We start from the raw sequence: 25,051 nt of genomic DNA on the forward strand, positions 1-25,051 counted from the left end.
ACTACTGTGAGGGTAGAAACATCCAGTGGTGCGTGTGTGCGTGTTTCAAAACAAAGGCAAGTTCTGTGCGTGACCTAATATTGCTACGTTAGAGCGTTGCTATAGTAACAATCAACGATTTATCACAAACTAAACCGTACTTTGTTCGTTACAAAAACGAAATCTTCCTATTTCTCCATTGGACATCTTCGACGATACGTCTAAGATGATCTGTGAAGAAATAACAAAACAAGCGTCTAAGAGTTGACTAAATTCTATAACAAGCGACTGTAAGAGTAGTCGAAAATTGACAAAGAAGGCTAAGTACCACACTATCAGTTATATTTACTTTTATTATTATAATTATTATAATTATAAATAAGACTTTGTTGTTGCATTTCCATACAGGCGAAGTCAAAGTTAGGTAATCTACTTGCTTGGACAGCATTCAATTTTTATTTAATATTTCTAATATATAAACGAGGGTTTTTTTAGAAAGGGAACTTTTCTTTAACAAACAAATAAGGTTTTATTATCCCATCTATTAGGTTCGATCACGTGTTTTATTTCTCATTTTAATTTCTCTCATTTTCCTCTTATCATAGCTTTTCGTTTTTATATTTTATTTTTTTTTTATTTAAAATAATGATTCCCTTTCGGGATACATGGGGTGCGTTAACCCGTTTTAATATAATACTTCTTTACAAATATACATTTTTACAAATACACCTATACACAAGTACACCTTTATAAACTTCTTCTTACTACCACATCCTCTTAACACCGGTCTCTCTTTCTACATAATTCCTTCATCCATTCCATTCCCTTTCCTTCCTCTCCCATCAACACTTCTATCCTCTCTTTTGTTTCCGAATAGCTACATTCCCTCATCACATGCATTCCTGTCTCTTTCTCTATCCCACACAATCTTCACATAATCTTCTCATCCTCTTTTATTCAGTATCTGCTTGCCCTTCATTCATTCCCTAATCTGAATCTTGCCATCATTTTCAATTTTTCCCTTTACTTTTTTCTTGCAGATATTTTGGTATCCCTTCTGTTCTCCATCTTCCATATTCTCTGTTGTACTTTGATTCTTCTATCCTTTTATCCCTTTCCTTTCTTTCCTCTTCTAATACTTTATTTCTCCCTATCTCTGCCACATTCTGTCTGTTATCATCTCTTGCCTCTGCTTCCCATCTATTTAGTCCTGCTCTTTTATACATTTTTTCCCTCAATCTACCCATTCTTGTTTTCTCCCATTTCTCCCTATCCATCTCTCTTCTGCAATGTCTCAGAAGTTCATTTTCCGCCCTCTTAATCTTTTCGTCATACTTAATCACCCTTACTCCTGCTTGCACTGCTATTCTTTCCACCTTCGTTTCCTCCCTTATCAAATATCCCGGTAAACTTAAATCCAGTCCTAGTATATTCCTTAAGTACCTCTCCTGTATTCTTTCCAACTCCTTCCTCCCCTTTATCCCCCAAATTTCCACTGCATACATGAATATACTCTTTACCATCGAATTGAACATTATCATTCTCCTCCTAAAGTCTCCACCAAATTTCCTCTCTCCAATGCTCCATACTTGTACCATAGCTGCTGCTGCTCTCCTTCTTACGTCCTGAATGTGCGACTCTTCCTTGTTGTTGTACCTAAACGTGTATCCTATATATTTGAACTCGCTTACATCCTCTATCTCTTTCCCATTGTTACGTCCTAGAGGACGAATTTAGTTAAGTAGTATAAGTAATGCCTGTTTATGGTCACTCTGCTTTCACCGAGTTTAACCGGGACCAGGCTGGTTCGTCTGTCGTTTAAAACAGTGATATAGTCTGGCAAAAAGCGTACGATAAGAGGGTGGATTGAGGAAGGTTTTGAAGCAAGGGAGAAGATTAGTGGACCGCAGCTCTGATTTAACAACAATTTAATGATAAAAATATGATTGATGACTTACAGTATTCGGTACAGTTGCTGGCTGCTTTCGAGATTGCACAGGAGGCTTGGGCTGGTTTCTTTCCAAAGGGGTCGAGTCACTCAAAGACCCGAAAGTTAATTATTTGTTATAACTGATCAGTCAATTAATATTCAAATATTGAATAGCTAGTAGCTAGTAGTAATGATCAAGATATAAATTGAAGTCAAACTATAAATTGAGGTCAAAATTGTAAGTAGAAACTTTAAGTTAAAAGTGAAAACTGAAAGTTAAGTGTTGAGAACTGAAACTGAAGCTGAAGTGTAAAACTGAAGTGTCTAAGTGAAAACTAAAAACTGAAGTGCTCAAACTGAAGTGAAAAACTGAAGTGCTGGCGGGGGCGATGGACTCTGGCTTTTATAGCCCCCGAAAATCCTTCGTGGGAGGGGTAGCTCTGGTACCCCCACTCTTAGTCTCTAACCGGCCCAAGCGTCCTAGGCATCCTCGTTCGAGAAAATTCTTATGTCCTCATGGACTACTAATACATTTACATCTCTAATATATTTTTACGCATTTCACATATACATAATCTTGTAGCTTAATATTAGTGCATTTATATCCTTCTTATATTCATTATACGTCTTTTGGTCAATCATTCTTAATTACATATTATTAATCCTTAACCCATTGCCGCAAATGACGGCTATAACCGTCCGATCTTCGTATTTCTAAGCACGATCGTCAAATAAAAGTGTGCGGCAACGTGTTAATCAATCATCAATGCGTTATTCTCGAACGATTACGTTTCATTATCCTTTAGTTAGCTACATACTAGGTACGATTCTAGCGACGAGGTTTATTTATTCTTTATTCTAGGACACCTTTTATTCTAGGATATCTTTAATTCCGCGTATTTAGTCGTTCATTCAATCAGGCACATAGTTTCGCAAGTTACATCGTCTCGGGGCGAAAATATCTAAGAATTGTCTTTGGTTCCAGAAAATTCTAGAGAGTAACATTTCCGTTGGGCCTACGTGACATTTACCAGCGTCTCTTAGCTTGGCGACACTCAGTCGCGGGAAAAGGTTTTATGGCTTGAGGGGGTTAATATTCGGTTGCAAGGGGGGATGGTCATTCTCCAGGATTTAGGTAAGGGTTGCCTACCTGCGTCGTAGGTGGGATTTTTATGACAGGCTTCATAAGTATATGGTATTGTGAAGGTGGAGGGAAACTTCAGGGAGGTCCCTTTTATTAGTGGTGCTTTTCAGTATGATTTATAAGTTAGCTAATGGGTCCATGTAAAGAAATTGGAGCATATTTGGTGGCTATTAAAAACCTTTTCGTCTGTTGCATTCTGAGTTTCGAATTTGACTCTTTTCCTTTGATATTTATTTAATTTTTTATTGCCCTTAAATATTTGTTAAAAGGAAGGTCTCTGTTCAGCAATAAATATTACTGGCGCCACGGAAAATCTTGGAGTGGCGTCGGAGTTTAATACGTAAACCGGTATTTATTCTTTTTAGGAAAACATTCTTCGAGGGATGTTTCTATCGTTCCAACTTGTGCTTTGCACGGGACAGTCCTTCCACTAGTTTATTTCGATAAAGAGAACGAATGTTCGAAGGTTACGAGTCATAATTATTCTTCTATCTGTACTACTTATAATTGTTTCTATTGTTATTTGGTGAACTACTGGAAAGATGTCTCGCGCAACTGGATTTGAATCACTGCGAAAAATTTGGGTAGCGAATCGTGGCGGAACGTCACACCATTATAGAACCATTCTCTTTTCTTTCTGCTCCTTCCCTTACTGAACATTATCACCTTCGTTTTTTCTGTGTTTACTTCCAGATCCTTCCTCTTGAAATATCTCCCCACGCTCTCCATCATTTTTTCTAGTTCCCCCTCCGTCTCCGCTATTATCGCCAGATCATTTACGTACGCCAAGGTGTATATTCTCTTCCCTCCTATCGTTATTCCTTTCTCCTGTCTTCTCCGTAAATATTCCTCTATGTCCGCAATAAATATAATAAACAAGAGTGGGCTCAATGGACACCCCTGCCTCACCCCTTTTTCAGTCCAAAACTCCTCTGTTATCTTCTTCCCTACTCTTACCCTGCTCTTCGTTTCTTCATATATCTTCCCTACGTTGTAAATTATATCTTTACCCACCATCTTTTTCTCCAAATAGTCCACCAATTTCTCCCTATTTACCCTGTCAAAGGTTCCCTTCAGATCTACAAACATTATGAAAAGCTCTCCTTTCTCTTTGTTTATTGCCTTCTCTACTGCCGTCTTCAAAATATATATATCATCTATTCCACTTCTACCTTTTCTAAATCCTGATTGTGTTTCTGGAATTAATTTTAACCTTTCTGCATCCTCCCTTAATCTCTTTTCCACTATCGCTGCATATATCTTGTATGCTGTACACATCAATGTCACTCCTCTATAGTTACCTACTTCTTTTCTATCTCCCTTCTTGAAAATTGGACATACTATTCCTTCCATCCATTCTTCTGGCCACCCTTTACCTTTCCATATATCATTTATGATTTTTCTTAATTTCTCCCCTAACCTCCCTACTCGCATATATCCACACCTCGTTTCTTATCCCATCTACACCCGGACTTTTCTTTTTCTTCAGTTTCCTTATTTCTTGTTCCCCTTCTCCTATCTCTATTTCCTTCGTATCCTCTCCTTCTATCTCTATCCCTCTCTCCTGTCGTTTCCTCTCACCCGCCCCCTCATATTGCTTCATAAAGTGTTGTTTCCATTCCTCCATTGTTATATTCTCTTCTATCCTTTTTCTTTTACCTCTTTCCCTTCTGATGTATCCCCAAATCTCCCTTTCATCCTTTATTTCCATAACCTTCCTAATTTCTGTTTGCCTATATGCCTCCTCCTTCTCTTTGCATTTTTTCTTGTGTCTTTTCCTTTCCTCAACATATTCTATCCTTTCAACTTTTCCCTCCTTAAATCCTCTCAGTTTTCTATTCAGGCTCGTTTTACTTTCTCTACATTCTCTATCCCACCATTTTTTCCTTTCCTCTCCCCATCTACCTGATTCTATTCTCTTTTTTGTTACTGCACTCTTTATTTTCTCTATCAATTCTACTAACTCTTCCTGCACTTCTTCTTTACCAAACTTTACACCTTCTAGCTTTTCTCTAAACTTCCTTATTCCCTCCTCTGACCAGTCTTCTATTTCAATCCTCTCCTTTTTCTTTCCTTCCTCTAGACTATCCACTATTGTTTCCCTTATCCTTAATTCTATCGGCATGTGATCCGATTCTGTTCTCTCTCCTATCTGCATTTCCTCTATCTCATCCCATGTTTCTTCATCCGTTATCGCATAATCTATGACGCTACTTCCTATTTTGCTTACAAAAGTCCATTCCCCCTTTTCATCATTTTTCTTACTTCCGTTCAGTATTCCCAGATTGTTCTCCGCTACCATCTTCAGCAATTCATACCCCTGTGCGTTTATCATCCTGTCCTTTGATTTTCTTTTCTCCTCTACCCCCATCCAGCATGTTCCTCCTTTATCCGAGATCCTTGCGTTGAAATCACCCATTATTAGCAACCTCTTTCCTTCATTCCTTTCTATGCATTCCTTCACTTCTCTCAGCTTTTCCCTCTCTCCCCCTCTGTTGTATACAATTATTATGTGCCAAATTTTTTCTTCCGCCATCCTTATCTCAAGCTGTATCATTCCCTCCTTACCTGCCTCTGCCTTAACAATCTCTAAACTCCTGTATCTACCCTTCATTTTATCCTTCCTCGCCTCTTGCACTATCCAGTTGTAATACCTTGGGAATGAATCTTCCGTCTTCTCCCATCCCTTCTTGTCTAACCACGTCTCCTGCAGTCCTAATATATCACATTTCTCCAAATATTCCCAAAAGTCCTTCTCCTTGTTCCTTATCCCTGCTACATTCCATGCCATTATTCTCACCCTTCTCCCTTCCTTTGTCTCTATTCTTTTTCCCTTCTGTTTTTTCTCTCCTCCTTCTTGCCTCTTCTTGTTTTTCTTCTTTCTCTCCCTTCCACCTAGTTCCTGTTCTTCTCTGTCATATAAAAACTCTGTTTCTCCTTCACTAGCTTTTTCTCTATCACTCCATCTATACCACACTCCGTCTATTTCCAATTTTCTATAACGTATTATCACCTTCCTTCCTTGCTTTCTTAAATCCTTCGCCTGGTTGAATATATCTCTTTGAACCATTCTCTCCTCCCTTGTTCTGTCATGCTCAATATATACCGGTTCATCTCCAAACTTCTTCTTATTTTGCATAATATTCTCCTTTTCTTCTCTCTTGCTCAGTTTCACTCTTATAATTTTCTTTTCATACCCCATCAGATTCACTTCTTCTACCTTCACCTCTGTGTCTAATTTTCGCTTAAAAAAGGCCTCCATCTCTTTCTCCAAACCTTTTCTATCTCTTTTTAACCCCCTTATTATTACACATCTTTTTTCTTTCCTCCACCTCCCACTTTTCACATCTTTTTTCTACCTTTTTTACCCATTTCTCTACCTCCGTTTATTTTCCTGCTTCCATTCTTAAATCGCTACTGCTCCCCACAACCCCCTTGTTTCCTTCTCTCATTCTGTTCTCCCATTCCTGTAGTTTATTGTTCCAATCCTGCAATTTTTCCTCTAGTCTTATTTCTAACTCTTGACTTCTTCTCTCCCACTCCTTTCCCTTCCTTTCAATCTCCTTCGCCACTTCTTCCCTTATCTCCATCCTCAATTTTTGCAACCTCTTGCTTTATCTCTCTCTCCGCCACCATCATTTTTTCCATCATAATAAACATCAACTCTCTATCCGTCTTATTCGCATATTTTTCCTGTAATCCCTCCATTACTGACCCCCAACCTTCCATTTGCCCTGTACTTCTTTTTGTAACCTTCTCCCTCTCCTCTGGAGAACTCAACTCTCTCTTTCTCGATATCATCTCTCTTATGTCTCCTGTACTATCTGATCTGTGCCTAGACCAGGTCAGCGCCCTGCTCGGTCTCCCTTTGTCGTTCTTCTTTTCCTCCTTATCCACACCTACCTCTCCTGCGCTCCCTTCAGAGCCCTTCTTTACCGACCGTCTTATCTCATTTTCCCTCAAACCACTCTCCCTCCCGTTGTCGTTGTTTGGCGCTTCTATCTCCATACGCTCTTGTTTTCTATACACACTCTAACCTCCACTACCTTTTATACTTCACTCCTTTTTTACCTCTACTTCTAACCAATTTCCACTCCTATTATCTCTTTGCACTAAGCCCTTTTTCCACCTAACTTTCCTCTACTTTTTCCCTCTATTTATCACCTTTACACTTATTTAAACTATATTTTCAAACACTACACCCACGCACGCTGTTTTCCCTTCAAGCGATCGACGCGCCCCCCTTTTCGTTTTTATATGATTATATGAATAAAACTAAAGGCTTGTCACCGTTTACCTTTAACTGCCAAAGCTTACGAGCTCATGCACAGGATCTTCAATTAGACAGAATAGCATCGTCCTCGAATTTTCTAATTCTTTCCGAGACATGGATGAATAATCAAGACATTATAGATATTCAAAATTTTGATATTGTTGTTCAATATAAAAGACCACATATGAGGACTGACGGAGTTGCAATCTATCATAATATAAATGACGGAGCCCGTGTTGTTACTCCACATATAGATATCAATGAACAACAATTGCTATTACTGTCTGAACAATATTCTAAAGTAGGAGGTCTATGTGCTTGTCTAACCAGTTTGAACCATGGTTCTTCTGTTATAATTGTGGCAATTTACATTTCTCCTAACCAATCAATAAATACAGTTATTGAATTCATCAACGATAATTTAATAAAGTAGACGCAAAAAGATTTTAGTAAAATTCCAACGATTTTAAGTGGGGATTTTAATGTTAATTTTTCATTAGATACGGCTCTCCCTTTGATTGAATTCTTGAACACAAAATTATATTTACAAATGTGCAGCAGTCGCACTGAATCTACAACAAGATCAAAAACAGTCATTGATGCTGTATTTCAAAGATATATTGATACAATGGAAACAAAAACATTTATTTCATACTTTAGTTACCATAAGCCACTCGTGTCATTTCTTGTAACTGAGAACTTGGAGTCTGGATAAAATATGATGTAATGTATTTTTATGTCATGGCCTGGGTTGCCTTCGAAGAATAAATTTCCTTTTTACGGATACAAAGAAGATATGGACGGTCAAGAAGTAGCAGCTTTCTCATAACCAAACAATAGTAAGATTTTCTTCATTATTTTGAAAGGAGAGAGAATAAAACAGTTTAACTTTTGTTTTTACACCTTTTAGATTTTGAAAAGTATAAGGTTCACATGATTGGCAGAGAGATTACAATGAGAGATTGAATTTGAGAGAGAAATGAGAGATTGAGACAATGAAAGAGAATACAAGGCCATGGCAATGTATGTCGCCTCTATGCCGACTGTGCATTACAAACACTATTTGTTGCTGTATACATCCAACATATCAAAGATATATCAAAGATATAAGCAACTCGTTTTATTTCTTTAAATTGAGAACTTGTTTACTGTGTAATATGTTATGTATCATATGTCAACAATAATAAAACGTAAAACACATGTGTTAGGAGTGAAACCTTCAAAAACTAAGTTTCGAGAGATTGAGATGCCCCCCGCTTCCGCCGTATACTTGCTGTTAGAAGAAATATTAATTGCTTATCCCAATATCATATGCACGTTTAATCCAGATAATAGACCGGAACAACTTTAAACGTGTGCCACTTACTTTACCAACTTGGATTTAGTTAAACTTAAATTTAAAAAGCTTACCAATAAAAAATCAGCAGAAAACGATCAAATACCAAACTTCATATTAAAAAAACTTCTTGTAAACATTATTCGGGCCTATACAATTTTGTTTAATAATTTACTAAATTATGGTATTTTTCCAGATGCTTGGAAATTTGCTAAAGATATTTCTATTTTAAAGAAGAGTAAATCAGCGTCAGATGTTAATACTTGCTGCCCAATAAGTATGCTTTCCAATATAGGAAAAATCTATGAAAAAGTAATTAACGATATAATTTTAAATATTTGTTCAGCTAATAACATCATATCCGAAAATGAATATGAATTTAAAAAACGTCACTCTACTTTACATGCTATTAACAATAATAATTGTTCTGATGTTAAACTGGGCTTTTAATGGGGGCAAATGTGTTGGTGCCTGTCTGGTAGATCTAGAGAAAGTATTTGACATTGTATGGATCGATGGTCTTATACATAATCTAAGAAAGAAAAACTTTTTCTGATAGTGATAAAATTAATAATCAGTATGATTAGTAATAGATTATTCCGTGTAATAATTGGAGATCAGGAATCGAATGAATTACTTTTTAATATCTACACGGACGATATATTACAATTATTTGGTAAAATTGTATAGCTATATTCTGTCTCCTTCTCTCGCAGGCTCAATCCTATATGTTTGTCTCTTTTTCTCTTCTTACTTAATATCGTGGCTTAAATGGAAGAAAATAAAGGTTTTAGACTTGGACAGAAGTTTATTACATCATTTATATTTACCAAAAATATATTTTTTATTTTGCACATTTTGCATAATGTATTGTAAAAATAATTTCTTGCAAATTAACATCCTATGAAACCATAACGGTGAAGTTTTCGTCAACTGATAATTACAATAAAGCTGCACATGATCTAGATGACTGATTTTTAAAAATGAAAAGCATTACAGAGGAAATCAGCAGTTGCCTACCGTTATACCAAGCAATGATAAGTATTTTTTTGTAAGAAATTATTCTAAGTTAAAACAATAAACTGTTTGTAAATTATTTAAGCGACCAAAGAAATCTAAAGAAATATTTAATTATATATACTTGAAAAATTGACAATCTTTTTACATTACAATTTTTTTTTAATCATAATTTTCGAGAGTATATAATTAAACTAAGGTAATTATTTATATATATTTATTTAGGTTTATTTTATTATAAAAACAAAATTAAATGGTGAAAAAATAGAAAGAAAATGTTTAAATTGTAAAAAATAGAAAGAAATGTCAACCAATCTGGAAAAAGTATGAACTAAGCTCAAAATGAACAAAAGTTAAAAAGGAAAAAAAAAATAAAAAATACTAAAATTAGAAAATTTTGAGGTTTAAAAAAAAACGGTTCATTGTCGATTGCAGCTCTTATTTGTAGGTTGATAATTAAGCGAGATGACCTTTTGAAGGGGGAGGAGGCGGATAAACTATGAGAATTGAGAATTAAAAAAATAGGCTACACGTTCATAATAAAATTGTTAGTACTTTTATTTAGAAACCTGTGCTATTGTTTATTTTCAGATAGTTTTGTAATATCAGGTTTATATTTCGTATTCATTAGTTTTACGGATTTTACTGTTATTTCATTCCCAAGCTTATTTCAAATCGTCGATTTTAAAAAAGTCATTGATGAGAATAATTTTTCATAGGAATACGCTAAAATATCGTTAAAAGAGCAAGTTTCTTCATTGATCTAAAATTATTTGATTAACATTTCTATAGATTTAATATATTATATTAAATGTTTAGTATCGTGCATCATTACCAACGCGTGGTTCAGTATCTGACTCGTGGGTCATAGGTTCACTACTACTAGGCTAGGAGGTTCAATGAAACGTGTATCGATCTGTAACCGATATTTTGAACAAATACGCACCTTAAGTATTTGACTGTAGCTTTGGTTGGTATAGTTGCTTCATTTATGGTTGCAAAAGGACAAGTGCGCTTACGCAGCGTTAAAATTATATGCGCTGATTTATATTTATTATTTTTATTATTGATTCGTCACTCCGAGCATCATCTTTCAAGCACGTGCAGATGACGTTAAAGCATATCAGTCGCGTTTATGGGATCGTAGTCTAATGATAACAGGGCTGCATAGTCAGCAAATGTAGATGTAGTTATTTTTTCTGAGGTAAATAAGTCTGCTGGGTAGATTGCACAAAGTAAGGGTCCAAGAACACTGTCTTGAGAAACACCGGATAAAATTTGATTAGCTATGGTTAATTGATTTTATTATTCCTCTATAAATTTTCTTTCTGTCGGTGAGGTAAGATTTAAGGATCAAGTGAAAAGGATATGAGAGTGTTTTAAAAGTGAAAATTGTTTTAGTATGGCTACGGTATTAAGAAGCAAAAACGAAACAAACATATATAAATCTGTAGGATTGAATCTGCAAGTGAATTAGAAAGAATATAGCTATATAGTTTTTTCTATTTTCGGTCTCTTCTTTATATGCAGCTTTGTAGTCCCCATTCCTGGTTACTAAGCTTTGTATATGTGTGTGTTGTGTGCGACTGCATACTACGAAGCGTAGACACATATACAATAATTTCGATACTATACTTGTTTGTAGGTAGGAGCGATAGAAGGATAGAAGAATAAACAGAGATAAGCACGCAAGTATGCGACAAAAGAATAAGGTCAAAACGAGCCGACGGTCGAAATAAAGAAAGAAGGTGTGAAGTCTGTCTTTGTAAGTTGTATAAGTGTGTAAATCTGTGTGAGCTGGAAGGTATATATATATACGTGTCATTTCTTTTCTATTTTTCTATTTACGCTACGATAGAGCAGGTACACAGACTAGTCCGTCAAATAAGCTTAAGTCTTGAGGAAAAAAAGTATTGCTCGGCTGTCTTTCTGGACGTCACTCAAGCCTTTGATAAAGTATGGCACCCAGGCTTATTATACAAACTTAAAAAAGCACTACCCTTCTGTATGTTCCAATTATTAAAGTCATATCTTGATAATAGATACTTTATTGTTAAACAAAATGATACATTTAGCAAACTACATCCTATCAGGTCAGGCGTCCCACAAGGAAGTGTCCTTGGACCAGTTTTATATACGTTATATACGGCAGATCTACCAACGACTGAACAAACAACCACCGCTACTTATGCAGATGACACTGCAATCATGGCTTCTCACTCCAACCCAACACTAGCTTCAAACCTGGTTCAAGAAAATTTGTACGGTATACAATTATGGCTAAAAAAATGGAGAATTCGTATTAATGAAACGAAATCGGTGCACATTACTTTCACACTCAGAAAACAAACATGTGCTCCAGTATCAATTAATAGCATACAAATTCCCCAATCAGATTCAGTTAAATATCTAGGAATGCACTTAGACAGTAAATTAAACTGGAAACACCACATCTGGCAAAAGAGGAAGCAACTTGGCTTACAACTTAGGAAACACTACTGGCTATTAGGTCCAAACTCCAAACTTTCTCTCAATAGTAAGGTTATAATATACAAAAGTATTTTGAAACCCATATGGACCTATGGTATCCAACTCTGGGGCTCATCTGCCAACTCTAATATTGAAATCCTTGAAAGATTCCAATCAAAGACACTTCGCATTATAACAAACTCTCCATGGTATGTCACTAACAAAAACATCTCTAAGGATCTTGAAATACCCTCTGTCAAGTCAGTTGTTAAAAACTCTACTACTAAGTACTCTGAAAAACTCCAATTCCACCCTAATACCTTAGCTAATGAACTGCTTAACGAAGTTCACGATTTACGCCGCTTAAAAAGATTCAAACCGATAGACAATATAACTAGATTTTAAGTATATTTCAAGTAGTCTGAGTTAAGGTTAAATATATAATATTATATTTTTGTTACATTAAGATATACGTCATACATGTGATATTAATATTAAGAAGGTATTAGCTATTGAGCGAAATACCTGCATGTTATTCTTGTACTATTCTATTTTTACCAACAAATTTGCTTATTGTTACTTTGTAATAGATTGCAAATAAACTCTCATATATAAAAAAAAAAAAAAAAAAAAAAAAATTTTTTCTATTCCTATTTTCTATTTCTATTTAAAAATGTTTCTATTTTATTGAAAAATTAATATTAAATTCTTAATTTCGCAAATGTTATCACTAATAATTATAAAATGTATAGAATATAATAATTGTATTGTCTGCAATATTTTACAAAAAAAAAAAAATGATTACAAGATACATCAGAGAAAATGAATTAGACAACACTGTAGAATATTTTTCTTATAAATATCCAAAGACATGTTTTTTTATTATATTGTTTGCGTATTTAGGATATTTATACTAATTTTTCAATAAAATAGAAAAGTTTTTAAATAGAAGAAACTAGACACGTGACAAAAACAAATAAACCTTAATTACTTTATATTTCCAATAAGAATATAATAATATAACTTATTTTACAAATATGGAAAAAAATATAGAAAATAAGTTTTTTATAAAAAATTTTTAATATTATAAAATAAAGCAACGGAAATGATAAATAGATATTAAAATTGTTGTAATTCAAAACCCGATGAAACGAAAATCATACGACCAGAATTGCTCCCTTCTTTTAGAGCATCTTCAGGTATTAGTTGCAACACAAAAAGAAATACTTGTGTGTGTTAACCCATAATAAAGATATCTCACATTCACAGAAAGTGTGAAAAGTGCAAAAGAAAAAAAATTTATCCATCTGAGTTTGAAAAAAATATATTATATTTACTTAGGTTAAGATAGGATATCTTTCCACCGACAAACATTCTACCATTTTTGTTTTTATCTATATATCATATTTGTTTTATCTTTGTTTTATCTATATAATGAATCGCATTTAGCATTCCATCTTAATGGATAGAATTTTAAAAATATTAGTTTTTGTCAGCTACCTATACCCCAAAGTCGGTTCCTTTTCATGAGAACAGAATTATAAAAAACAGAAAGAGTCCGTTGAAATTTAATCTATATTCCCAATGTTTATTATCAGTTCGATAATATTCATGCTTATAGTTTTTTTTTACAAAACGTGTCATATCTTCTCTATTCAAAAAGGTTTCTATTTTTAAAAAAATTAGTATTAAATTCTTTATTTCGCAAATATCATAATTAATAATAAGGATTTACATAAAATTTGTTATATATATTGCCTGAAATATTTTACAAAAAAAAATGATGACAAGATAAATCAGAGAAAAAGAAATAAGCAACATTAGAAGATACATTAGAAGTAGCTCAAAAATTCTGTTCAAAAACAAGTAAATTATTGTCACATTTTTGGGGGTTTTTTTCATAAAAAGTATTTGATTTATAAAATTCTAAGTATATCCATTGAATTTATTTTTATATGTTTTTATAATAAATATCCCAAAGACAAGTATTTTCCCAGGCATATAAGAAAATTATATAATTATTTATAATACTTGTGTATTATAGAATTTTATACTAATTATTCAATATAATAAAAACATTTTTAAATAAAAGAAAAGTGGTATGTTCTTTAAAAAAATGCACAATACTTGCTGTTATATTTCCAATAAAAATAATATAACTTACTGAAAATAGAAATATAGAAAAATAATATTATAATAATACTATATCATAAATTATCCTACTCCTGATACTATGCATTCGTCTCATTCTCTCGAAACTTGCTTTTTGAAGGATTCATTTCTAACTTGGGTGATTTGCACACAACATTTTTTTATTTCGTAAAGATATCAATTTAATCAATTTTTGTGTAACATTCTTTATATGAGTATAAACTTAGTAATATTGCTGCAAAAGTTGCACTAAATATAAGACAGGAGTTTTGGGTACATACTATTAAGGGTTCATCCTGGTTTATACACCGAAAAAACAGGCTATTTTCACCATTTTTTTTTAGGCTTTGTAGGATACATATACATATAAAAGTTGTTGGGTATGATAAATACACTCTGGAAGTACAAGAAAAAAATTTTTTTTTATTGTTTTTAACGTTTTTTGATATCCAAAATGGCTGACAAACGTGAACCCTTCAAAAGTAGGTATGCTGTTGGCGGGCATCGAAATTTGAGAACGGGTGATCTAAAACAAAAAAATTAAACGGTTATAAATTAAGTATGACAATGGCTATCGGGTATGCTAAAACTATCAATTTTTATGAAAACAAACCCAAATGACGGCCATTTTTCGAAAAATAAAAAAATCAACGATTTTTTTCGCAGTTTTTTGTAAAAAAAAAAAATAGTAAAAATTAATATTTTGACTTGGTTGTAGCATGCGAGATAGCCATTCATGTGTAGAGTATGTGGTTAAAATTTCAGAAGGATCGGTTGAGTAGTTAGTTAAATTTTTAAAAAGTCTGACTTTACCTTATTCTGCGATGCCTGCACCATATAGTATGCCTTCTGCTTCTTCAAAATACTCATTTTCTTCCATTCTAGCCTTTTTTCGTTTTGTCCTGGCCTCTATCAAAGCTTCTCCGCTCAAACAATTAGCTGAGCGCACGCGCCTGTTGCCGCGGTGACTAGCGTAATTGACTGCGATAGGGCCAAGTTTTATCTCCAAAACGTGCATTATTTTCAGTATTGAATCAAAACCTTCGTTGAAGATACAAACTGCTAATTTAGAAGCTATTTAAACAATTTTTTTACCATTAAATAGGTGTTTTTTTACCATTAAATAGATGTTTAGGCACCATAGCCCAAACGCATTTGTTGAAGCACTCATTATTATTTTAAATGTGTGGCCACCCAAACATCTTTCAAGTAATTTTGGTTTTGTCAAGTCAACATCAACCTTTTTTTTTTGCTGCTTTATTCATGCAGAGACTTACACAACCGCAGATGGTTTGTCTCCTCTATCTGTAATATCTCTATGTGTTGTTCGCAAATTAATATACTTAGACTGCTCGGATCGTTCTAAAATTTTTGTTTGATAATTCTACATATGTCTTCTTTCATAAAATTAAAAAAAATTGATATTTTTAAAATGATAAAACAGAATGACTCCTTAACGATCGAAAACTGCAGCATTGGTTTTAAAAATTTCGATCTGGTGAATTTTTCCTACAAAATAAACAACGTGGAAGTCTCAAAACGTTTGTAAAAAATGATGCTCTGAAAGCATTGGTGAACATTGGGGAATATGCTACCAGAATGGAAGTTGATCATACAATAATGTTGCGACATTTTTTTGAATTTAGCAAGGTGAAAAAATGGATTAGTTGATACAGCACGATCTGATCGTGCAAAATAGGCTGGATCGGATAAAGGTAAGGTATGCTTATAATTACTAACCCGATCTTTATAAATGAATTAATATATAAAATTTTTCAGCATTCAATTTATTAACTGGATTTTTCGCTAACCAACTTTTATTTTTTTAAACATTTTGAATAGCTTATACAGGATAAATAGTTTGAAAATGAAGACAGTTTAAAAAATTCCATATTAAAGTTTATTGATTCTAAAGATCAGAATTTCTTAAAGACAGGCCAAAATTTCGTTGGGGAAAGTGTATTGAAACAAGTAGAGTTTATTTCGTTTAAATAAACTGGTTTTAAAAAAAGATTTGGAGTTTTCTTAAAAATCTGACATTTCATACGTATCAACCTAATATAACTACCTTTCTAACTAACTAGTGTACATCCAAAACAAAAGTAGAAAAATAACGTTTGTAACATTTATTGATTACTATCGTGACACCTACAGGTGTTCCGCCAACGCTACGGTTAAAATGTTTTTTGCGATTCGCGAGAATCGCATTAATGGTCAGCGAGAGGTTCATAGAGAAGGGGAAAATATCCTTCGTCTTCGTGATTGGTGAAAATGCTTTGGAAAGACAGGGGCTTGCGGGGCGTGAGAAGTCATCGCTGGGCGAGAGAAAGCGGGAAACGGATCGAGAAGGGATATTAGTGAGGGACGGTAGGAGAAAAGGGGGTAATACGAGAGGGAGATTGGAAAGAAAATGTAAGAAGTCAAGAGAGGTTATCTATTGTTCCTACCATACTTACTATGTAACTACTCTTACGCTTAATTATTGTATTTTATCAGTATATGAGCTTGATTGTATACTTAACTCACCATTTACTTCTTAACAGTTGCATTTAATGTTTTAACAATCTACTAGCCACGCGAAAATATTTTCCGAAGAGATATATTTGAAAAAGCACAGTGCGAGTGATTTATGTAAGTTTTTTCTTATTATTTTTATTGCACACTGTTATTACATATTGTATAAATAACGGGAAAATATCATTCATTATTCAGGACAAAATGAAATACTGTGGGTGTGCAGGTAGTACAACTGTTTAAATAGTGTCTTCCGTACCTAATTTTTTCGGTATCAAATTGTTTTTTTATCAATCTAGAGATATGGTAAAAGTAGTAGCGAATAATAAATTAAGGTAGTCTTATTTATATTACACAGATGTAACGTTACACATCTACTGGCCAGTAGTGGGCCTACTGTCTATTAGCCTTCGCTAATTCGAACTAAACTGAACTGAACTAATTAACAACAGGTCGCTTCTCTTCTATATTTTTTTTATTTCTTGCTCGAAACTTTCCAACCATTCCTTACCATAAAATATCTTGATTTTTCCTTTACTTCCGATAAGGAATATTCCAGATTTTTAGATGCAACGAAACATTACACGACCCACTCTTTCAAGCAGCGGTATCGTGTAACTAGATTAAACAAATGCAGTTCCGAGAAACGATCTATTTCATCCTACAATAAACAATTTTTATCTTTGAAAATTTGTAAGCAGTCTATTAGGATCATACATTGCGCAAGCAGTTATACCAAATAATAACTCGTTTTTAAGAAAATAAGATGAAAAGTTTCATATTCTTAAAGTGAAAACTTCTTTAGAATCGTTGTGATTTGAAGGCAGATTAAACGAAAAAGCTAGGAGCTCGATGTAATTCAAATCGAGGAGCTCGATGATACGAAGAGAGATAATACTCGGTGTTACGAAAAGTGATGAAACGGCTATTTCACCAAAAAAAGAAAAAGAGTAAAATATATACAGTATGCTCTCGACTTTCACACATAATTGGTTCCTGAAAGGATGTGCGAATGTTGAATGTTCAAAAGTACAGGGATGTAAAAGAGTATGCATCAAAAACTGTGTTTTAAAGTATTTGTCTAAATTAGAAAAATACACAACACGTTGACGCACGCCCTAATGAAAGACTGAAACTGTTTTGTTCTCTTTATTTGAACAACATTGACATCTGATGGATAGTCTGATGTCCCCTAAAAAGGAACATCCGATTGCAGAGAATTAAAGAGTTAAATCTTTAAAAATGTGCGAAATAGCGAATTGTGCGAAAGTAGAAAGCGCAAAAGTCAAAGGTCACCTGTATATATACATCTATAGGATTAAGCCTGCGAGAGAATGAGATAGAATATTGTATACAGTATTTCCTATTCTCGGTCTCTTTTTTGTTTGATGCTTCGTAGTCCCCACTCTTGGCTACTAAGAATTGTATATACATGTGTGCTTGTGTGCACCTACATATACGTATATGCCATATATAGGCTTTTCACGTCAAGATAACAATTTTTTATTTCAAATGAAAATTTTTTCATTTCAAGATAACAATTTTTATTTTAAATGAACATTTTTCATTTCAAAACAACATTTTTTAGTTTCAAAATAACAATTAATAAAACAGTTAGAAATAAAATAATGAATGATAATTTAAGAAACTAATCCACATAATGTGATATGTTAATTTTTTAAATTTATGTGCAATCATATTTAAAACAGTATTTATGGAATTAAATTCAGAAAATAATAATCTTTAACTCATTAATAACATTGTCCATTTTGTTAAGGGATGAATCTCCCACTTTAAATATAACCAATGAAGAATTGTGTAACCAATAATAAACACCGATGATATTAATGATAAATAGTTATCTTTTTTACAAGCCCATTGGTTAAAAACGTATATAAATATTATATGTATTTTTTATGAAGATGTCTTTTCTAATTTTGTTTTATTAAATTTTAAAAATACTGATAGTGGTGTAGAGGACGAAAATTAAACGCATTTTTTTTATAAAATTTATTTATTTTTAAAGATTATTATCTTCTGAATTTAATTCTATAAATGCTGTTTTAAATATGATTCCACATAAATTTTAAAAATAAACATATCACATTATGTGAATTATTTTTTTTAATTATCATTCATTATTTTCTTTTTAACTGTTTTTTAAATTGTTATTTTAAAATGAAAAAAAAATGTTCATTTGAAATGACAAATTGTTATCTTGACCTGAAAAACACCTACTTAAAAACTCAAGATAGTTTCTTGACTCGCAACTAGATGGCAAATACAATTTGCAGTTTTTTACAAGTAAAAACTACATTGTAGGCTAAATACAAAATTCTAGTAACTGCTAAATGTTATTAATTTACAGAATTATGTCTGTAGTATATTTTATATACGTTTGTTCGGTGGCCTATCAAGTCAAGTTGCCGACAGCAGAAATAGAGATGACTTTTAACCCCAAGATTAAGATTTTATTTTATTACGACTTCTTTTCTATTTTTTTACACAAGGATGGCGAACCTATGACCAACGGGTCAGATGTTGACCCACGCAAATCTCTGTACCAATGCACGCATTGATGATGATCAGAAACTAAAAATTGAAAATATTATATTAAGGGGTCTACTCCAATTAGACACACTAAAAAAGACATTTCTTTAGAATTTTTTTAACAGTTTTATATTATAAATATTGATATATAATTTATTGCACTGTATTAATGCACTATCGAACTACAATAAACAATTTTTTTGTATATTTTAGTAACTTTTTATACATGAAAATGATACTTCAAAAAACGTCCTAAAAAAAGGTGTGTCCTCGCTGTTGATAAAATCTCTGGAATGGTGGGTCTGAAACAAAAAAATCTAACATTGTTTGATTCAGTATATTCATAGCTATAGCGCATATCGAAAGATTTTTGATTTTTGAAAAATTGAAAAAATGGCGGACATTTTTCGAAAAAAATGAAAAAACACGTTTTTTTACTGTTTTTGGCCAAAAAAAATAGTTAAAATCAAAATCTAAAAAAACCCTTGATATGCGCTATAGCTATACAAGTAAAGAATATGTGGTAAAAATTTCAGAGGGATTGGACTAGTAGTTTCGGAGATTTTATCAACAAGGCTTTGGAAAGCGTTGTTTTGAGAAAAACGCGTTTAAAGTTTTTTTCAAGGAAAAATCGTGAAAAAATTTTACCTGTTCTTAATCAGCGATACCTGCACTATACATTATAACTTACTCTTCTTCATAACGTTCATTTTTATCCAAAATAGCGTTTCTGCGTTGCGTCCTAGCTTCTTTAGAGGAATTAGTGCTGCGGCGGTTTGCTACACGTATGCGTTCTCTGTCACGTTCGGAAGCAAAGTGCATGACGCTCGGGCCAATTTTGACTCCCATTACTGACATAATTTTCAAAACTGTTTAAAAACCTTCATTGAAAATATAAGCAGCTGTTTGACAAGCGATTTGAACAATAATTTTGCCGCTAAAGACGTGTTTAGGAGCCATTGCCCAAACGCAGTTGTTGAACGACTCATTGTTTTTCTGCGTGTTTCTACCAAGGCATCTTTCCAGTAATTCTGGCTTTGTTAAATCTTCGTAGATTGGTTTTAGAATGTCTTGAACATCTTTTGCAAGAGCAGGAGGATGTTTGAAACTTTTAACTGTCTTGTCTCTTACAGCTTTCTTGTACTTCCACTAAGAGTCGGAACAGTATGAATGCTGAGGGTTGCTATCAGTTGAAATTTTATGATAATATTTATGAAATATCACATCATCATAATTTAATAAACTATATTATATCATCTTCAGTTAGGTATATATATTTCTTTTTCTGTCTGAAACCACCCCCACAATAGGGACAATAAATAGCAGCTTCTTCGGTGAACAAGAAAGCGCGCGGTATCTAACCGAGCGGAGTAAGATAAAGCTCGCAAAAAAAGTACAGTTACACTGCTCCGATCTTTATAAAATTTTAGTATGATACTTCTAGATATGTATACTTTCAAAAAATGTAAAAAAAAATCGATTTTTTGAAAATTCTAATTAGGGTAGACCCCTTAAGGGGGTAATCTGGTCTGGAGGTATGAGTTTTAGGTACTTTTTAAAGTGCAACAACAAAAAGACGAATAACATTTTCACTATCCATAATATTACTAGATATTTATTAATATTTCAAGAATACTTGAAAAAAAATATTTGAAAAAATTCAAAATTGAAAAAGATATAGGCTGATGAAGTAGGGGGTCCCAAAAAAATGGCGCGTTACGGTTGTCACAATTGCAACTCTTCTAATAATCCGAAATAAAAAAAAAATTAATAATTAGGAATGACGTTGCTATCGTACTAACTAAAAAATAGTTTAAAAAAATTGTTTTAATTTATTAAATTGCGGCTGTCTGAAAAATGATACATTATTTTTACCACTTTCTTTTTTACTTTTCCGAATTTTTTAAAAATAGTAAAAATTAAAAATTATTATAAAAGTCTAGTTAGTATGATAGAAAAATTCATAGAGAAAACTCTCACCAAATTTTAAGTAAATCGGTTCAGTAGATCTTGAAAAATCATGACAACCGTAAAAAAAACAGTTTCGAGAAAAACGCGTTCAAAGTTTCGCGTAATAAGGGTAGGATATAGGATGCTGCGTCACTAGAACAGCTATATCTCCGAAAATAATTTGAATTTTGAAAAACCCTCTTAAGGACACATTCCTAAAAGGTTAAGCTTGTAAAATATGAAAAAAAATCGATTTTTTTAAATTTCTAGACCAAAATACCCCCTTCAGGGTTCATTCTGGTTTATACACCGAAAAAACAGGCTATTTTCACCATTTTTTTTTAGGCTTTGTAGGATACATATACATATAAAAGTTGTTGGGTATGATAAATACACTCTGGAAGTACAAGAAAAAAATTTTTTTTTATTGTTTTTAACGTTTTTTGATATCCAAAATGGCTGACAAACGTGAACCCTTCAAAAGTAGGTATGCTGTTGGCGGGCATCGAAATTTGAGAACGGGTGATCTAAAACAAAAAAATTAAACGGTTATAAATTAAGTATGACAATGGCTATCGGGTATGCTAAAACTATCAATTTTTATGAAAACAAACCCAAATGACGGCCATTTTTTCGAAAAATAAAAAAATCAACGATTTTTTTCGCAGTTTTTTGTAAAAAAAAAAATAGTAAAAATTAATATTTTGACTTGGTTGTAGCATGCGAGATAGCCATTCATGTGTAGAGTATGTGGTTAAAATTTCAGAAGGATCGGTTGAGTAGTTAGTTAAATTTTTAAAAAGTCTGACTTTACCTTATTCTGCGATGCCTGCACCATATAGTATGCCTTCTGCTTCTTCAAAATACTCATTTTCTTCCATTCTAGCCTTTTTTCGTTTTGTCCTGGCCTCTATCAAAGCTTCTCCGCTCAAACAATTAGCTGAGCGCACGCGCCTGTTGCCGCGGTGACTAGCGTAATTGACTGCGATAGGGCCAAGTTTTATCTCCAAAACGTGCATTATTTTCAGTATTGAATCAAAACCTTCGTTGAAGATACAAACTGCTAATTTAAAAGCTATTTAAACAATTTTTTTACCATTAAATAGGTGTTTTTTTACCATTAAATAGATGTTTAGGCACCATAGCCCAAACGCATTTGTTGAAGCACTCATTATTATTTTAAATGTGTGGCCACCCAAACATCTTTCAAGTAATTTTGGTTTTGTCAAGTCAACATCAACCTTTTTTTTTTGCTGCTTTATTCATGCAGAGACTTACACAACCGCAGATGGTTTGTCTCCTCTATCTGTAATATCTGTATGTGTTGTTCGCAAATTAATATACTTAGACTGCTCGGATCGTTCTAAAATTTTTGTTTGATAATTCTACATATGTCTTCTTTCATAAAATTAAAAAAAATTGATATTTTTAAAATGATAAAACAGAATGACTCCTTAACGATCGAAAACTGCAGCATTGGTTTTAAAAATTTCGATCTGGTGAATTTTTCCTACAAAATAAACAACGTGGAAGTCTCAAAACGTTTGTAAAAAATGATGCTCTGAAAGCATTGGTGAACATTGGGGAATATGCTACCAGAATGGAAGTTGATCATACAATAATGTTGCGACATTTTTTTGAATTTAGCAAGGTGAAAAAATGGATTAGTTGATACAGCACGATCTGATCGTGCAAAATAGGCTGGATCGGATAAAGGTAAGGTATGCTTATAATTACTAACCCGATCTTTATAAATGAATTAATATATAAAATTTTTCAGCATTCAATTTATTAACTGGATTTTTCGCTAACCAACTTTTATTTTTTTAAACATTTTGAATAGCTTATACAGGATAAATAGTTTGAAAATGAAGACAGTTTAAAAATTCCATATTAAAGTTTATTGATTCTAAAGATCAGAATTTCTTAAAGACAGGCCAAAATTTCGTTGGGGAAAGTGTATTGAAACAAGTAGAGTTTATTTCGTTTAAATAAACTGGTTTTAAAAAAAGATTTGGAGTTTTCTTAAAAATCTGACATTTCATACGTATCAACCTAATATAACTACCTTTCTAACTAACTAGTGTACATCCAAAACAAAAGTAGAAAAATAACGTTTGTAACATTTATTGATTACTATCGTGACACCTACAGGTGTTCCGCCAACGCTACGGTTAAAATGTTTTTTGCGATTCGCGAGAATCGCATTAATGGTCAGCGAGAGGTTCATAGAGAAGGGGAAAATATCCTTCGTCTTCGTGATTGGTGAAAATGCTTTGGAAAGACAGGGGCTTGCGGGGCGTGAGAAGTCATCGCTGGGCGAGAGAAAGCGGGAAACGGATCGAGAAGGGATATTAGTGAGGGACGGTAGGAGAAAAGGGGGGTAATACGAGAGGGAGATTGGAAAGAAAATGTAAGAAGTCAAGAGAGGTTATCTATTGTTCCTACCATACTTACTATGTAACTACTCTTACGCTTAATTATTGTATTTTATCAGTATATGAGCTTGATTGTATACTTAACTCACCATTTACTTCTTAACAGTTGCATTTAATGTTTTAACAATCTACTAGCCACGCGAAAATATTTTCCGAAGAGATATATTTGAAAAAGCACAGTGCGAGTGATTTATGTAAGTTTTTTCTTATTATTTTTATTGCACACTGTTATTACATATTGTATAAATAACGGGAAAATATCATTCATTATTCAGGACAAAATGAAATACTGTGGGTGTGCAGGTAGTACAACTGTTTAAATAGTGTCTTCCGTACCTAATTTTTTCGGTATCAAATTGTTTTTTTATCAATCTAGAGATATGGTAAAAGTAGTAGCGAATAATAAATTAAGGTAGTCTTATTTATATTACACAGATGTAACGTTACACATCTACTGGCCAGTAGTGGGCCTACTGTCTATTAGCCTTCGCTAATTCGAACTAAACTGAACTGAACTAATTAACAACAGGTCGCTTCTCTTCTATATTTTTTTTATTTCTTGCTCGAAACTTTCCAACCATTCCTTACCATAAAATATCTTGATTTTTCCTTTACTTCCGATAAGGAATATTCCAGATTTTTAGATGCAACGAAACATTACACGACCCACTCTTTCAAGCAGCGGTATCGTGTAACTAGATTAAACAAATGCAGTTCCGAGAAACGATCTATTTCATCCTACAATAAACAATTTTTATCTTTGAAAATTTGTAAGCAGTCTATTAGGATCATACATTGCGCAAGCAGTTATACCAAATAATAACTCGTTTTTAAGAAAATAAGATGAAAAGTTTCATATTCTTAAAGTGAAAACTTCTTTAGAATCGTTGTGATTTGAAGGCAGATTAAACGAAAAAGCTAGGAGCTCGATGTAATTCAAATCGAGGAGCTCGATGATACGAAGAGAGATAATACTCGGTGTTACGAAAAGTGATGAAACGGCTATTTCACCAAAAAAAGAAAAAGAGTAAAATATATACAGTATGCTCTCGACTTTCACACATAATTGGTTCCTGAAAGGATGTGCGAATGTTGAATGTTCAAAAGTACAGGGATGTAAAAGAGTATGCATCAAAAACTGTGTTTTAAAGTATTTGTCTAAATTAGAAAAATACACAACACGTTGACGCACGCCCTAATGAAAGACTGAAACTGTTTTGTTCTCTTTATTTGAACAACATTGACATCTGATGGATAGTCTGATGTCCCCTAAAAAGGAACATCCGATTGCAGAGAATTA

At 33.0% G+C, this 25,051-nt stretch overlaps 2 long non-coding RNA genes across 2 annotated transcripts; both read left to right on the forward strand.

The window, feature by feature from the left end:
• The first annotated feature begins 10,901 nt into the window (after positions 1 to 10,901).
• Positions 10,902 to 11,870, forward strand: LOC149031531 (uncharacterized). Its single transcript, XR_016177678.1, has 2 exons — positions 10,902 to 11,018; positions 11,325 to 11,870. It is a non-coding gene; the product is annotated as an uncharacterized LOC149031531 (long non-coding RNA).
• A 2,734-nt stretch (positions 11,871 to 14,604) lies between these two features.
• Positions 14,605 to 21,655, forward strand: LOC149031532 (uncharacterized). The gene is made up of 2 exons (XR_016177679.1): positions 14,605 to 16,930; positions 17,012 to 21,655. It is a non-coding gene; the product is annotated as an uncharacterized LOC149031532 (long non-coding RNA).
• Positions 21,656 to 25,051: the final 3,396 nt, after the last annotated feature.

Source organism: Polistes dominula, unplaced genomic scaffold (genome assembly GCF_049000335.1).
Source record: "Polistes dominula isolate Pdom_NZ unplaced genomic scaffold, Pdom_raw_medaka contig_436, whole genome shotgun sequence".
NCBI classification, from domain to species: domain Eukaryota; kingdom Metazoa; phylum Arthropoda; class Insecta; order Hymenoptera; family Vespidae; genus Polistes; species Polistes dominula.